The following is a 16,150-nucleotide window of genomic DNA, read 5'->3' as shown; positions in this document are numbered from 1 at the left end:
TTTTTTTGTTAGGCTATTATTTACTGCCTCAATTAAAGAACTTACGGTTGATTTATTCAGGGATTCGACTTCATCCTGGTTTAGTCATGGGATGGTGCATGCATCCAGGAATTTATCCATTTCTTTTCAATTTTCTAATTTATTTGTTTAGAGGTGTTATAGTCTTCTCTGATGTTAGTTTGTATTTCTGTGGAATCAGTGGTGATATCTTTTATCATTTTTTATTGTGTCTATTTGATTCTTCTCTCTTTTCTTCTTTATCAGTCAGGCTAGTGGTTTATATATTTCAAACTATACTACAAACAAAGCAGCATTGTACTGGTACAAAAACAGATATATAATCCAATGGAACAGAACAGAGGCCTCAGAAATAATGCCACACATCTACAACAAACTGATCTTTGACAAACCTGACAAAAACAAACAATGGGGAAAGGATTTCCTATTTAATAAATGGTGCTGGGAAAACTGCTGGCCATATACGGAAAACTGAAACTGGACTCCTTTCTTATAACTTATACAGAAATTAACTCAAGATGGATTAAAGACTTAAATGTAAGACCTAAAACCATAAAAATCCTAGAAGAAAACCTAGGCAATACCATTCAGGACATAGGCATGGGCAAAGACTTCATGAGTAAAACACCAAAAGCAATGGTAACAAAAGCCAAAATTGATAAATGGGGTCTAATTAAACTAAAGAGCTTCTGCATAGCAAAAGAAACTATCATCCGAGTGAACAGGCAACCTAGAGAAAGGGAGAAAATGCTTGCAATCTATCCATCTGACAAAGGGCTAATATCAGAATCTACGAGGAACTGAAATTTACAGAAAAAGAAAAAAAATCAAAAAATGGGTGAAAGATATGAACAGACACTTCTCAAAAGAAGATATTTATGTGGCAAAAAAACATATAAAAAAAAAAATCTCATCATCACTGGTCATTAGAGAACTGCAAATCAAAACCACAATGAGATACCATCTAACACCAGTTAGAATGGTGATAATTAAAAAGTCAGGAAACAGCAGATACTAGAGAGGATGTGGAGAAATAGGAACACTTTTACATGTCGATGGGAGTGCAAATTAGTTCAACCATTGTGGAAGACAGTATGCCAATTCTTCAAGGATCTAGAACCAGAACCCAGCAATCCCATTTACTGGTATATTCCCAAAGGATTATAAATAAATTCTACTGTGAAGACACATGCACATGCATGTTTATTGGAGTGCTATTCACAATAGCAAAGACTTGGAACCAACCCAAATGCCCATCAATGATAGACTAGATAAAGAAAATGTGGCACATATACACTATGGAATACTATGCAGTCATAAAAAAGGCTGAGTTCATTTTCTTTGCAGGAACATGAATGAAGCTGGAAACCATCATTCTTAGCAAACTAACACAGGAATAGAAAACCAAACACCACATGCTCTCATTCATAAGTGGGAGTGGAACAATGAGAACACATGTACACAGGGAGGGGAACATCACCCATTGGGACCTTTTAGGGGGTGGAGGAGGCATAGCGTTAGAATAAATACCTAATGTAGATGACAAGTTGATGGGAGCAGCAAACCACCATGGCAAGTGTATACCTGTATAAAAAACCTACATATTCTGCACATGTATCACATAACTTAAAGTATAATTTAAAAAAATACCTAGATAAAAATGTATAAACCTGTTTGTGTCTTCCAGTAGACTTCTGACTAGTTTATTACTGGAGTAGATTGCTTAGCTTCTGTTTCCCTATCTATAAAATATCCATAAGCATACTTATCTCCTGATGATTTATCTGTGATTTCCTATTTTATTTTGTTTCTGTTTTTGAAATTAGATATTACATGTAAAGCATAACAACTGTTAATAACTAGACCCAGGAACTCAATATTATCATTTTATCTGAGGCTGATTATAATTGAAGAATACTAACTTCTAATAATTAAACCTGTAATAAACTGAGTCATAAAGCAGACCTTGGTTTATGAATTATCAGTTTACTTATTATCAAGAGAGATAATTATTGATAAACATGGCCTGGTGGTTCTCTACTTATCTCTTTCAGTAAGATGATATCTTATAAATCAACATCTGATTTATTACTCAGTTTATTGTAAATTTGATTATTGAAAGTTAGCACTCCTCAATTATGATCAACTTCAGATAAAATGACAATATTGAGATCCTGGGTCTAGTTATTAACAGTTGTAGTTTGCATGTGATATCTCATATCAAAACAAAAACAAACAAACAAAAAAACAAGAAATCATGTGTAAGTCCCTAGAAGATAGCTATGATTGTGGATATTTTATAGATATAGAAACAGAGGTTAAGCAACCTACCTCAAATCAGGAATATCCTATTCTGAGAATGTTGGAGATGCAAAGGAAAACAACAGACTGATAGAGTAAAGATGTTGCAGTCAAAGAGGAAACTGTGGATCCAAGCAACATATTTGAGAAAAGAGACAATTCAAATCTCTTCAGATACTCTTGTTTCTTTTCTTCACATATATACGTTTTCAATTTTATTGTGTGAAATTGAGTAGCCTCAGACATATAAGTAAGAGTAAGAATGGTATAAGTCACCTAGTGAACTAAAATTTGGTGGTTATAACAAAAGATTAAGGGAAAATACTTCCTTTGTTACTAGAAAGTAGAGCCTCTTCTGAAGCCCTAGTTTATAAGTTTGCCCCACCCCACCCTCAATTTGTGTATCATTATCCTGCCCTTTGTCACTGACTCTGTATAAAAATATGTTCAAGCTTTACACATCTTGAAAAAGTATTCTTCCTTTAACCCTACATTTTCAACTACATACACTACCTACACTATTTCTCTCCTTACCTTGAAAGTCAAACCTCTAGAAAAAATAACCTATACTCATTATGTCTACCTCTCTGCCTTCCATTCATTCTTCAATTCCTAAAATACAGCTTCTGTCTGGATTACTTCTCTGAAGCTGTTTTCTCTAAGGACTCCATCAACACACTTATTAAACCAACTATATGTTTTTATCCCAATTATACTCATATTTTTGTAGTGTTTGCTTCTCTTCACTTCATCTTCCTGAAAATTATTTTATCATTTTCTATCCTGTAAATTCCTCCTGATAATCTTTCTATTCTTTTCATAAGCACTCCTTAAATAGTTTACCCATTGATGTTTACCAGATACCTACTCAAACAATCTATTTCTTTATGTAATTTTCTTAGGCAATGTTTTCAGCTTCCAAAGTATTAACCACCACATTTCCTCCATTACTCATCCATTATCTACCTATCACTTACAAAAGTTCTTAGAGCTGAGGAAGCATTTAATTAGTATGTTCTGAATAAATCAACGGATAGGTGGATGAATGGATAGATGGGTGGATCTACATGAGAAGTCACAATCTAGAAATGTTAGGGATGGATGTGAACCAGTGGCATTTTTTGTGTTGCGGGGGGCAGGGGGAGCAGTGGAGACCCAATTAAAAACATACTTACACCATATTTAGTCTGGAATTCTACCTTTAAACGTAGATTATAAATTTTCTTGAAAATCAATGGGAAGATATAGCAATAGTCCTGTATTGCAGCATGACAACCATCAGTTAGAGTTGAGTCATATCTATGCCATTTAGAGGAAAATGTGTTGCTCAGTTGGGCACAGTCAGACCATGGCTATGCCTTCAGTTATGGTACCTGCCTGACCTCATAAGCATTCAATTACATATATCAAACAAAACAGCCTGCAGACACATAAATTCAATATGATCCAGACTATATTAGTCACCTTCCAAGTTTATTAATAATCTGTGACTTCCTTACTTATGTACCAAATTTCAATAAAAAATTTATCCATATTACATAAGCCAAAAAACAAGAGTCCTGGAGGTTCTTCCTGTTTACTTCCTGCAACATCTTATAACATTACCTCGTGTCAGTATTCACCATTATAAATATGTCTCTAGTTTATCTCCTTCTCTTTTATTTTAGGCACACATCATCATTTCCCTACAAATGTTGTGACAGGTTCCTAACTGCTCTTCTGGCCTGTTCTTGTTTCCTCAATATTCATCTATCTGAAAAGCTTCTATATTTCTTTAAGTCTCAGTTCGAGTGCTCTGTTCTCTGTGAAGCTTATCTGATTTAGAAATAAATTTATTTATACCTCCCTTTATCTTCTAAATTATTACTATTATTGTAATGTTTTACTAGAATGACAATAACAATAGCCAAAATACATTAAGTGCCTTATATAGTATAGGGACTCTCCTAATAACTTAGTATATATGTTCTCATTTTATTTTTGCAGTACTATGAGGTAGATAAAATTATTATCACTAAATAGAAATGAAGAAGCTAATGTATAGGCAGATTTTTAAAAAATATTATCCAGGAATGAAGTTTGACTTGTTTATTTTGATCCCAGAATCCCTTCTAAATCTGTGATTTTTGAACTGTGCAATGAACAACACCAATTTGTTTTGGGGCTTTGACAGTAGTTTTGTAGCTTTCATAATCTGTGTCTTTTACATAGTGATAGGTACAATGAATTTTATTGAATAACTAAATGATTAAAACAATTGATTAAACTGCTAAAAAGATAATGAAACAATCCCATTTTGTTGTTTAAGGCTTCTCAGTTAATGCTACTTAAGAGGCTTTTTCCCCCCTTTGTCTTAAGGCCATCTTCCAAAATAGTTGAAGTCTATAGGTCTTAGACATTAAAAACATTATAATGCAATTATGATGAAGGTATTTGCTTTTAGGGCCCAGTGCTATGTGCCATTGGCTCCTAACTTGATATTTAATGTGTTGGTGACTCCTGTTTGAGCAGCCCAGGTTCTGAGGGCCTATGTTGCAGCTTAGCCATAGTTTGCAAATCTATTTTTTAAAATAATAGTCAACTCAGATAGAGTGAAAATAATCTATTTCTGGCATCTTACCAGAATCTGGAAAATTTGCCTTTGGGTAGACACATTTACCGACTGTGACATGCAGCAACAATAGAGAAATGCATGTAGCCAGGAAGAAGTAGACAGATTAGGTAGAGAGTAAAGTTATGATTTTAAAAAATCGACAGACAACATTGCAAATTCAAAATTTGCAGATTAAAGAGTTCTTATTGTTGCTTTGCTGCCAATTTGAATCTGCTGCTAAATGACTGAATTGAAGAATGGGGGTCATAGTTAATAGGCATTGATATGAATGTTGAAGATATGACACTTTTTGCCTCTACTGCATACTTGACATTAAACATGTTATTTCCCTAATCTATCTGCAATCTAATATGCAGATATTAAAGTAAGCAAGTCCTTTTTGTTGTCATTAATAAAATTATATACCTAAGAGCAGGCACTAATTATTGTACCTTTTGCATCTACCACGTTGCTTAGAACAGTACACACACAAGACAGCACAAAATCAAGATAAACTATAAGTCAGTCAACTAAGAAGGAAGCATTTTCATCACAATAAGATTCAATATATAAAGTTTTACACCAAGCATGATGACTCATACCTGTAATTTCAGCACTTTGAGAGGGCTGAGGTGGGAGGATTGCTTGAGGCCAGGAGTTTGAGACTAGCCTGGGCAGCAAAGAGGACCTTGTTTCTAAAAAAAAAAAATTGAATAAAGACATAAAAAAAAGTTTAGTTAGCCCAGTGTAGTGATTAGTGCCTGTGCTCCCAGCTGCTCAGAAGGCTGAGGCAGGGGATCTTGAGACCTTTAGTTCAAGATTGCAGTGAGCTATAATCATACCATTACACTCCAGCCTGAGCAACAGAGCAAGACCCCATATCTATGAAAATCAAATATAAAGTTTCATTACCTGGCAATCTTTAAGTTAGAATTTTTCATCTCTGAGTTTTTTTTTTTTCTTTATGATCTTGTAACTTTGAAGTGGGAATTTAATAATCCAAAATAATTCTAGTTGAATAATTATATTTGAAATAAATTTGATTTGAGGAAAGTATTGATTAAGGCTCTATTTTTTTTCTGGCTGGAGCAATATGTATTTAGACTGTCAGAGCAAACTAATAATTTTCTTTCAAATTTGTATTAATTTCACAGAAGAACAAGCAAGTTAATTTTTGTTTATAGCACTTCTGTGTTGGTGGGATGATTCATATCAAACTGCAGCTTCTGTCAGATGTGTCAGTATAATGGAGGACTTCATCGCTCTTTTTGTTAAAGTATAATGTTATATCATGTGGTGATGTTTTAAATTTCCTCAATGACAATGTAACTTTGTGAAACATTATTGCTATTAAAAGAATAAATTTATGCATTAGACAAGTTCATGACACATTTTGAAAATATGGATGTATTATGACTCACGTATACTCTAGTTTAACCTCAGTTTTACAATTGCACAATTAAATCCTGAACATAGTTGATTCATCTTCTATCAAATGTTGATCTCACCGATGTATGTTGAAAGGGTAATATCTGGTAGAAAAGGTAGCTTATTTAGATGATAATAGAATGGGTTTAATACGGAGAATTTTGCATCATCTTATAAATTAGGAAACTGAGGTTCAGGTGATGTGTTCAAGCTCATGGCATTAACTGGTGTAGCGAATGCGTTAAAAGCTAACTCAGAATTTTCTGCTGCAACCTGTAATTCATAACTGACACTAGACTACTACTTTTACAGTAAACAAACATAAAGCTGGAGAAAAATATATATAAATGAGCCAATTGTTTTCAGCATTGGATTGCAAGCCAAGGAACACTCTGATCCCTGAGAGGGGACTGAAGTGAGCATCACAGTAGCTCAGAGGCTTTCTTTCTGGGTAAGAAGGGAGTTATTAGGTTGGAGCCACAGAAATTCATGTGAATAGGTCTCCTGAGAATTCTTGGCTGTGGACTGGCTATGAACACACAGAATGAGACTATAAAAAAGTTACTGGAAAGTTGTTGCTACAGGATTAAGAACAAAACAAATATACTAGAGGTCAAACATTGCTGGGAAATGGAATTCTAGCTCAGAAAGGGTAGAGAAACTTCAGTAATACTTTATTGTTGGACATGATGGTAGGTTCTTTTTTTTAAACTTTTTATTTTTAGATCATGATTAGATATACATCAGATTCATGATGTCTGAAGCAGGGTGCAAGGTAGGAAAAAGCTTTTTACTGTAAAGAGGGAAAAGAAGCTTTCTGGAGTGCTGGAAATGTTTAATATCTTGACTCAGGGGTGCATGTGTACATTTGCAAAAACTCATCAAACTGAATATTTATAATGTGAGCATTTCATTTTATGTTACATTCCAGGAAGTTTTATTAACAACAGCAACAACAGCTAATTAACCTAGTCTAATACTATTTCCTTGAAAAAACAGTAACTTCTGACTTAGCTTTTGTAATCTGCCTAAGTTTCGAGTTGGAGGGATTCTTGCGTATGTTTGATAGTAAACTATTAAAGAGAAGGCAACTAAATCCTTAATACATTAAGGAATCACCTGGCTATTCTGAGTTTTTAACAGTGATTGGACTACAATTTACATTCCTTAATCATTTTCTAGTGTCCTCAGTGATATGATGTAGTCTTCCAACAAATTAGCACCCCTAAGAACATGGAATAAACATTCCATGTTACCAATGTCCTACTGTGACAAACTTTCATAAATTGAAACTAATATGGCTCATTGTGGTTTGGTCAGTCTCCTTATAAGAAATAAGTAGAATAAGTGAGACTAACCTATATTTGGTCATAATATTCATCACCTGCCACACTCATTTGCACAAAATCATATTCTGTCTTGTCTTATTTAGCCTGAGGGTGCCTCATTATCCCACCTAGACTGCATGCAGTTTGAAGGCCATCAGCCTGACTCTAATAAGTTTAAATCTCAAACTAGATTTTGTACAGTGCTACATATACACCAGTTGTCCAGTAAAAACCTGGTGTAAGACATAAGAACAGGAAATTGAAAAAGGAGAAAACCTAGTAACTGCAGACTTCAGTTTTATCAAGCCCTGCGATTTTATATACCGTGTACTGTAGACTCTTCAGTACATTCTCTCATAAACTGGATGTATAAAAATACAGCTTCAAATTTGCTAAAGGTCTTCTGAAAGTGGAAAATTTAGGCACAGGGGCAAAGGAAAATATGACAAAAAGAAATGAATTCCACCTAAAGTGTGCAGCATTTACTGTCCACTAGGCCAACTGCCTGAGCTGTGCCCCTGCACCAAAGTTCATTCAGGATAAAGCACCCAAGTTTCTCCATCTCATTCACATAAATCCAGATCTTTATTATTCTTATGGTGCACAAGAAACACACAGAACTCAAAAAATACAAATGAAGCAAAATGACTGAGTGAATTGAGAAGACTGCTTTTATGTTATTTCTAAAGAATTGTCACTTCATTTACAGATCATTAGAAACAATTATCACCTTCTCCCTAAAGAGAATTCTTTGCGGACTCTTTTTTTTTGTAACTTTAATGCTATACTCTATTTTTGACATACTATTCAGTTTTTCACTCCATCAACAATGTTGTCAGCTAATTCTTTCTTACATTATATAGCCAACTCTGTGTATAAAAATAATTTGTGAAAATACATTTTTAAAATAACTGCTATAATTTGAAGGTGTCTCCTAGATTTTATGTTTTGGAAATTTAATGCCAAAATTCATATACTGATAGAATTTGGAGGTGGAGGCTTCGGGAAGTAATTAGGATTAGATAAGGCCATCAGGATGGGGCCTTTATAATAGAACTGGTAGTTTTAAAAGAAGAAAAATATTTGAACTGGGACAGTTTCGTCTATCCCATGTGATCATCTCTATCATAATGCACAAGAAACATGGTATCTCTTGTATGGTGAATACACATCAATGTACGAAACCTATTCTGCAATTTAAAGGTATAAAAGGCAGGCTGCCTGCCTTTAAACTGCATGGCTCTAAAAAGAGAGGAAGAGAGGCCTGAATGGGCATGCTCTTTCTCTTTTGCCATGGGATAACATAGCAAGAAGGCCTTCACCAGATGCCAGCCCTTTGACATTGGACTTCCCAGCCTCTAGAACTATAAGATACAAATTTATTTTCTTTATGAATTATCCAGCCTCAAGCAGTTTTCATAGCAACAGAAAACAGACTAAGATAATAACTGTTTTTCATAGAAAAACAGTTGTCCCTCTAGAAATGCTTTTATTAAATTTATAATGCTCTCCAAATTGCCAGATTTAATACTCTCTATTTAATCATCGACCTATTTGATTCTTGTTAACACAACCATTGTTGTTTACTATTTTAACTTTTTAAAACTCTCATGCCATGAATTCCAGGGAAATCGTGTCTGCTTAGTCTACCTACTATCTACCTGAAAATACTGTTTTTGTCTTATTTATTAATGTCATTTTTGATATGTATTAACACATTTTAATATTCTCTGAGGTTTTGTCCTTGCCCCTCTTACATTCTTTTATTTACACTCACTTGAATAATTTCATAAGAGTTGCTTCTACCAATAAATAACTGATGATCCTTAAATATTTTTCTCTTCTTTTGTTCTCTTCTGAGTTCCAAACCAGCCACCATTTGGATACTTCCAATTCAATAAACTACTTGAAACCAAATATTAATATATCAAATATTTTACTCATTTTATATATATATATATATATATATATGCATACCAATGTATCTCTCTTGTATTATCTCAATTATTAGTATCCATTCAGCTAGACATGTCATTTTCATTTCTGATACATCCATGTTCTCACAGACTATATTACAGCATCAAAAATTCTTATATATTCACTCATTAAAACATGTTATTTCCTATTTCTTCCCTCTATCTCTACCACTACAATCTTTGTTCAGCCATTCATCATTTCTTGCTTGAATTGTTACAATATTTCACATTTTAGACTACCTGTTGTCAATATTTCCCTTTTCCAGACTTTGCCCTATCTGCCCCTAACTGTTGCCAGAACAACGTTTAAAAAAAAAAAAAAATTCTACCTCTCTTCCCTGCTTAAAGGCAGTGCTAGCTATAGTTTCAACTCTACTGCTTCTCGAAAAAGACCTTTCCTTATCTATCCTTAAACATCTTCAACCTCATTGTCTGCTAGTTATACCTCATACTGCAAACAATAATCTTTTGTTCTGAACACGGTGACTGAACTGGTGTTTTTATATAATTGTGACTTTGCATATGTTACTGTTTCATGTTCATATTTCTTCTATTATTATATCTGGAGGACAACAATGTATTTATTCCTCAATTCTTAATTAAAATGATTTTTTTTCTTTGAGATAATGTATCTATGATCTCCAAGATTCTAAAATATGTGCTATGTATATACACATACATATACACTTATCCTTACAAAAAAAAGGAGAGATTAAAAGCCCTGGTTTTCCTGCTGCTTATAAATAAAAACACTTCCTAAAAGAAATTCTCTTTAAAATACAGTATTAAACAGGAGATTATCACACCACTGTTTATCAGGTCTTCTCAGAAGCCCATAGAATTAAAAGCATATTATTATCTTATGCTCAAACTTAACTTTATAATACAGAGGCAAGACAACTAATTTTTATTACAAATTATTTTTATGATAGATAGATATAGATATGAGGATGTGATATAACCTTGGGAAATTCACTTTACCTTTCAGGACCTTGTTATTCTCATTTGTAAAATTAACTACTTGGAGTAGATCTCTAAGTTTGCTTCCATGTGTACAATTTTATATTAAATGGCTCTAAATATATCCTCATGTTTTTCTTAGAAGAGACTCATGTGCATTAATTCCGTCACTTAAATGATGGTCATTTCATTGATAGTCAAATATAAGCATCTTATATATTCCTGATACTATAATATGATTTTAAAGTTGAGTTTGCAACTAGGGCAAAAACACAGATAGGGAAATAGGAGCAGATTATATTTGCATCTGCAGTGAAACAAATTTAAATCATTTCTTTCTATGCACAGTTGTTTTAGTTTATGAAGCCTGTCTCTGCCTTTGGGAATATGCCAAGAAAAGGTTAAGGTAGATATTCTGTTCTATGCAACTATTGCAGGTTATACTCTTTTAGACCTTTATTGCCCTCTTAAAGTATCAGCTCACTGAAGGCTTTGTTTGTTTTTCTGGTTGAGAAGAAAAAATACATATATTAGGAAACAAAGTGGAAGATTGGAAGTCCAATGGTTTCAACTCCTCTTTTGTGACTATCATGGATAATCCTGAGGGAATTTCTTATCAGTTGGTGCCTTTGTTTTCTCCTTTGAGCAAAAGGATGTAAATAACATCTTCCTTTGTTTCCTCTAAAAGTTGATGTAACTATAAATAAGCTATGTATAAAAATACATATAAAAACAAATTGACCTCTTCAGAAAAATGAAACTTTCATAATTTGGTAAAATATTATTTTTATATTCAGCTGTAAACACAAGTTCATTTCTTCTGAGCATCTCTATTACTCCATACTCATCCAGTTGTAAGCTAAAAGGAACGTGGGAGCTAGTATCCTTGTTTGTCCTCTGCTTTCAAGGAGACAAACTATTCCTTACAATTGCTGTAATATATCTTTGGTGAGGAAGGGAGGGAGTGGGGCACAGAAGGATGGAGACTTAATAGAGTTTTGTTTTTTTAAATTGCTTAATACAAGGTAATGGATTACTAGTTCTGTTATATCGTGACTCACACTCAGGAGAATAAGAGGGAGCAAGGAATGATTCTGTTTTGACATTGTCATTTGGAAAAAATGTCCTGCAAAGAATTTAGGCAACAAACAAAAAACCAAGACAAAGAGGTGAAGTAAGTGGAGAACGATCTTGTGGGAATTCTCATAATTACTAAATATTCAAACTCTATTTACTTTATGTCAGCTATTGAAACTGACTTCACTGTAGCAAAGAAAAAACACATAGCCATCCAGGACCAAACTGGAAAAGATGTAGAGAAATTTGACATGACCAAATAAATTTCAGGATAAACAAATCTGCTACTCTCTGGCATGAATTTAATTATGGGCATTGCAGTTCGTCTTGATAAACATGCTTTGCCATGACTAGAAATTATGTTAGTACAATAGCATTCACCAAGATAAAATCATATTCATCCACTTCCTGAAACATTTCACAGTTCTGTTGAATACTAGCAGAAAAATTTTAAACACATGAATCCTGTTCACTGACTGCTGTGATAAACTGCACAGCATAAAACAGAAACCAAAGTTTATGAGCCAGGCAAAGAACACTTTTTAACACCTCTGTTTTTTATATTTTAAAATTTCTTATTTAATTCCTGAATTATATCTACTTTCTCAGAATTGCCTAAATTTTCAAATATTCAAGCAGTACTCATGCTACCTTAGAGCCATTTTAAGTGTAATTTTTTCCTTAACTTTTATTAATAAATTACTTAATTTTGGTATTGATGTCCTCTGATGACACTGATAATTATGAATTCACTATAGTCAATAAATTGTAGAAGGCCTTAAAGCTTCTAAATTGGAATAAGTCACACATATTTTGTCTAGCAGATGATATTTTTTCTTCTAGTACCATGTAAACAAGTTATAAACTTGTGAGAATACTTGTTCTAAAAATAGAATTTTATAATTTAACTTATTAGTATCTCAAAAAATCCTTTCCAGGGTGAAATCATAAAATAATTCAAATTTTCTATTTTAACAAATATCTGTCTTATATGAAGTAACATAAAAACACAAAAAGAAATATCTTAAAAATATTACTGCACTAGGAATATTGCCTAGAGTATTGAATAATAAGAAAAAACCTCAACAAACTATACATTTAAGGTTAATTGGAATTTTGGTGTGGAAAAAATATATAAAAATATCCCACAAATTTATTTAAAGCTAAATGTCTTACCCATTTAGCTTTTGTTAAAATAAATCTCCTCTAGTTGTATATGGAAAACACCAATTGGAAAATTTGAATTATCACAGAAATAATTAAGATTTCCAAAACACCTTAAGATATCCCTAAAATTGTACAGTAGAGCAAATTCATTCTTTAAACTTTTAACTTGCATCATCTGTTATTTATCTTTATGTGGCAGAGGTGTGATTCTGGGGGTCTACCATTACTGTTATGAAACTGCAACAAAAGCTGATGGAATTTGGTTTATCAGGGAGGGTCCATCAGGGAGTGCCTCAGTGTCTATTTTACTTCCTGAACACAGCTGGATTGGTCATTGTGAGATTTGTAGGATGCAGATAACACATAATTACCACACTAGGGAAAAAACTAAAATTTGTGCATAAATAATATACTTATGAGATCACCAGTAGGTACTTTCACATTGATGATTCTTGACTAGTCTCCATTACTGTGTCTGTATATGCATACAAGTGTTGTGTGCGTGTGTGTGCGTGCATGTGTGTGTGTGTATGTGTGTGTTTTTAGGGTTTAATAACTATATCTAATCTCTGGTGTACTGTTTCATTTCTCATTGTGGCAGTGTTTCCACACTATCCTTGGGTTAGTTTACTTGGAGAGTTCCTCTTCTAATTACCATATTATCAGACTCCTTCCATTTTCCCAAATAAAAATTACACTATTCCTTATGATGTTTTTATTTAAATATATTGTGTTTTTTAAAAGTTTCTCTTTTTCAAAAGATAGGCATCTAGCTAACTCTATTCTACATAAAACCTGTGTACATATGTTAGTCATTTTGTGGGATGTATTTTAAGGCCCCTTTCTATCCCTGGGTATTTTGAGTCTATGAAAATCTTCCCGTAATATTAATATTTTTTTCTATATAAACTTAAGATGCCTGTATAAGTGATAAGTAGCTTTAGACAGTATAAGAAAAAAGCAATCACCAGGACATTTTCCTCCTATGCTTAAGCAAGAATTGTGCTAAATGAGGATTTAGTCACCTGGGACATAGAAGAGGTTAGCTGTTGTAATTTTGGGCACATTCATGTATTATTGCACACATGAAAAAATTTCCTTAGAGGCAGGGTGTGGTAGAAGGGCGTGAGGTGTTAGATGTACAAGCTGCAAATTTCATTTCCAAGAATGGGATAATGGTGATCACATAGTTTCACTCTTTATCCTGGAGAACCATACAATTCAAAAGAGTCTTTTAAAAACAAGAATGATCACTACAAATCATAGCACTCGGCCCCAAATTTTGATGAACTCTTCCATTACACAAAGTTAATTTCTTTTATTATTTTTTGTGACCTTCATTCCACGAAAATCTGGAAAAACTTCAATCTTCATTAATGAAGCTACAAATTGAAGTATACTCTTCCCTAAATCCAAGTCCATATATATATATATATATATATATATATATATATATCTTCAAATCCAAATAAAGTGTGTTATGCTGTGGGTTCTAGCTCTGTTTTTTCAATAGTTTAATCTGTTCAGAATCTAAGAAGTTCTAAGTATGGCTTATCTGGGTAACCTTGATAAAATCCCTGAACTTCCCTGAATCTGTACTTCCCTACCTTTTAAATAGAAAAACTAAGTCTTATCAATTATCACTCATTTTTAAAATGAAGTGCTAAGGTGGCTGGCACTCTATAAGCCTGTAATAGGACACCATTTGAAACTCATCATTAACATGTGTCCTTAGGGTATGCAACTCAGGAACTAGCAGTCCTTAATTGCACTTTATTAGACTTAAGGGAATCCAGAACTCTCTCCACAGTGAGAACAACTCAAGTGCAAATCATGGAGTCATAACAGTCAGAAGAAGGACAAAGTAACATTCACAAGGCTTGAGGAATAGAAGTGATTATTTTTCCTGCTTCAGCATCATTAACATGCTTTCACAATTCCACTGGCCAGAATCACGTAATCAGAAATCACTTGGGTGACCTAAGATAACTGTTCAAACTTAGGAATTATATTTATAAAAATCCCGCAAAAAACACATACACACACAAAACGCCACAGCTGTGACCTTAATAAAGATTCAAAAAGTAAGATGATTATACTTTTCAGTGAATGAGCAAATGTGTACAATATTCCTGAGGCTGTTTAAAGCTTACAGTTATAAATGCTAGAGATAAACTCTGTAGTTGTTTAGAGACTCTGAAAGTATACAAGAATAAAAAATATAATTTCATCTGATACTAATTTTGTCCTATACAACAAGGAGTAAACATAGGAGAGACTCTAATCAACTAAGAAGAACATAATAATAACTCTAAGTTAGTGAATAACATCAGGGAAAAGTAAGAAATGGATTAACACTGAATTAGCAATTGGACCAGAACAATCATTGTTAATGATGTGTGGAAACAAATTGAGTGGTTTTCTGTATTAACTTCAGTCCTAATATGTTTAGTAAGTTCCTTTTATTTATTTATTTATTTATTTATTTATTTATTTAAGACAGAGTCTTGCTCCGTTGCCCAGGCTAGAGTGCAGTGGTGAGATCTTGGCTCACTGCAACGTCCACCTCCCAGGTTCAAGTGATTCTCCTGCCTCCCAAGTAGCTGGGATTACAGGCACCCACCACCACGCCTGGCTAATTTTTGTATTCTTAATAGAGGTAGGGTTTCACCATGTTGGCCAGGCTGGTCTCAAACTCCTGACCTCAGGTGATCTGCCCACCTTGGCCTCCCAAAGTGCTGGGATAGGCGTGTGCCATCCCAGGCTATGTTCATTAAGTTCTATGGAGTCCTACAAGTACAAATATTTGCAAACATAATCTCTGACAAAGAAGAAATGTTTTAATGTGGCGAATTTTCTTGCAATCTCTGAATTACAGACTTCTCTTATCTGTATCTCTATTAAACTTTTATATTTGGTATCTCTAATGAAGACTGCTTATATTCACCAATATCTTGTTTCTTCTTCTTCCTGGGCCCAGCTACCTTTTCCAGTTCCCATGCATGTAGTTATGTAGTTGGAATTTTCTAATTCACTTCCTACTTTCTGGTCTCCTGATTGGCTAGTTCAATAGAAGTAAAAGTGATTTATGCCACATGGAAATCTGGCCCTAAACTTTCTCACAGAAACCCCCATGTTATTTATTTTTACCCACCCATGCAGCTGTAAGGAAAGGAACTCAAGGCTTTACCATATGGAGTAGCCACATGAGAAAATACCCAGATTCCTGAGTCTCCGTGTAGACTAGATAGCAAAGAAACCTGGAATCCTGAGACAGCACATAAAACACAGCAGCTCTGGAG

The sequence above is a fragment of the Cebus imitator genome, unplaced genomic scaffold, assembly GCF_001604975.1.
Source record: "Cebus imitator isolate Cc_AM_T3 unplaced genomic scaffold, Cebus_imitator-1.0 Scaffold104, whole genome shotgun sequence".
Classification (NCBI taxonomy): domain Eukaryota; kingdom Metazoa; phylum Chordata; class Mammalia; order Primates; family Cebidae; genus Cebus; species Cebus imitator.
The sequence above is the reverse complement of the archived record's forward strand: the minus strand, read 5'-3'. Positions refer to the sequence as shown.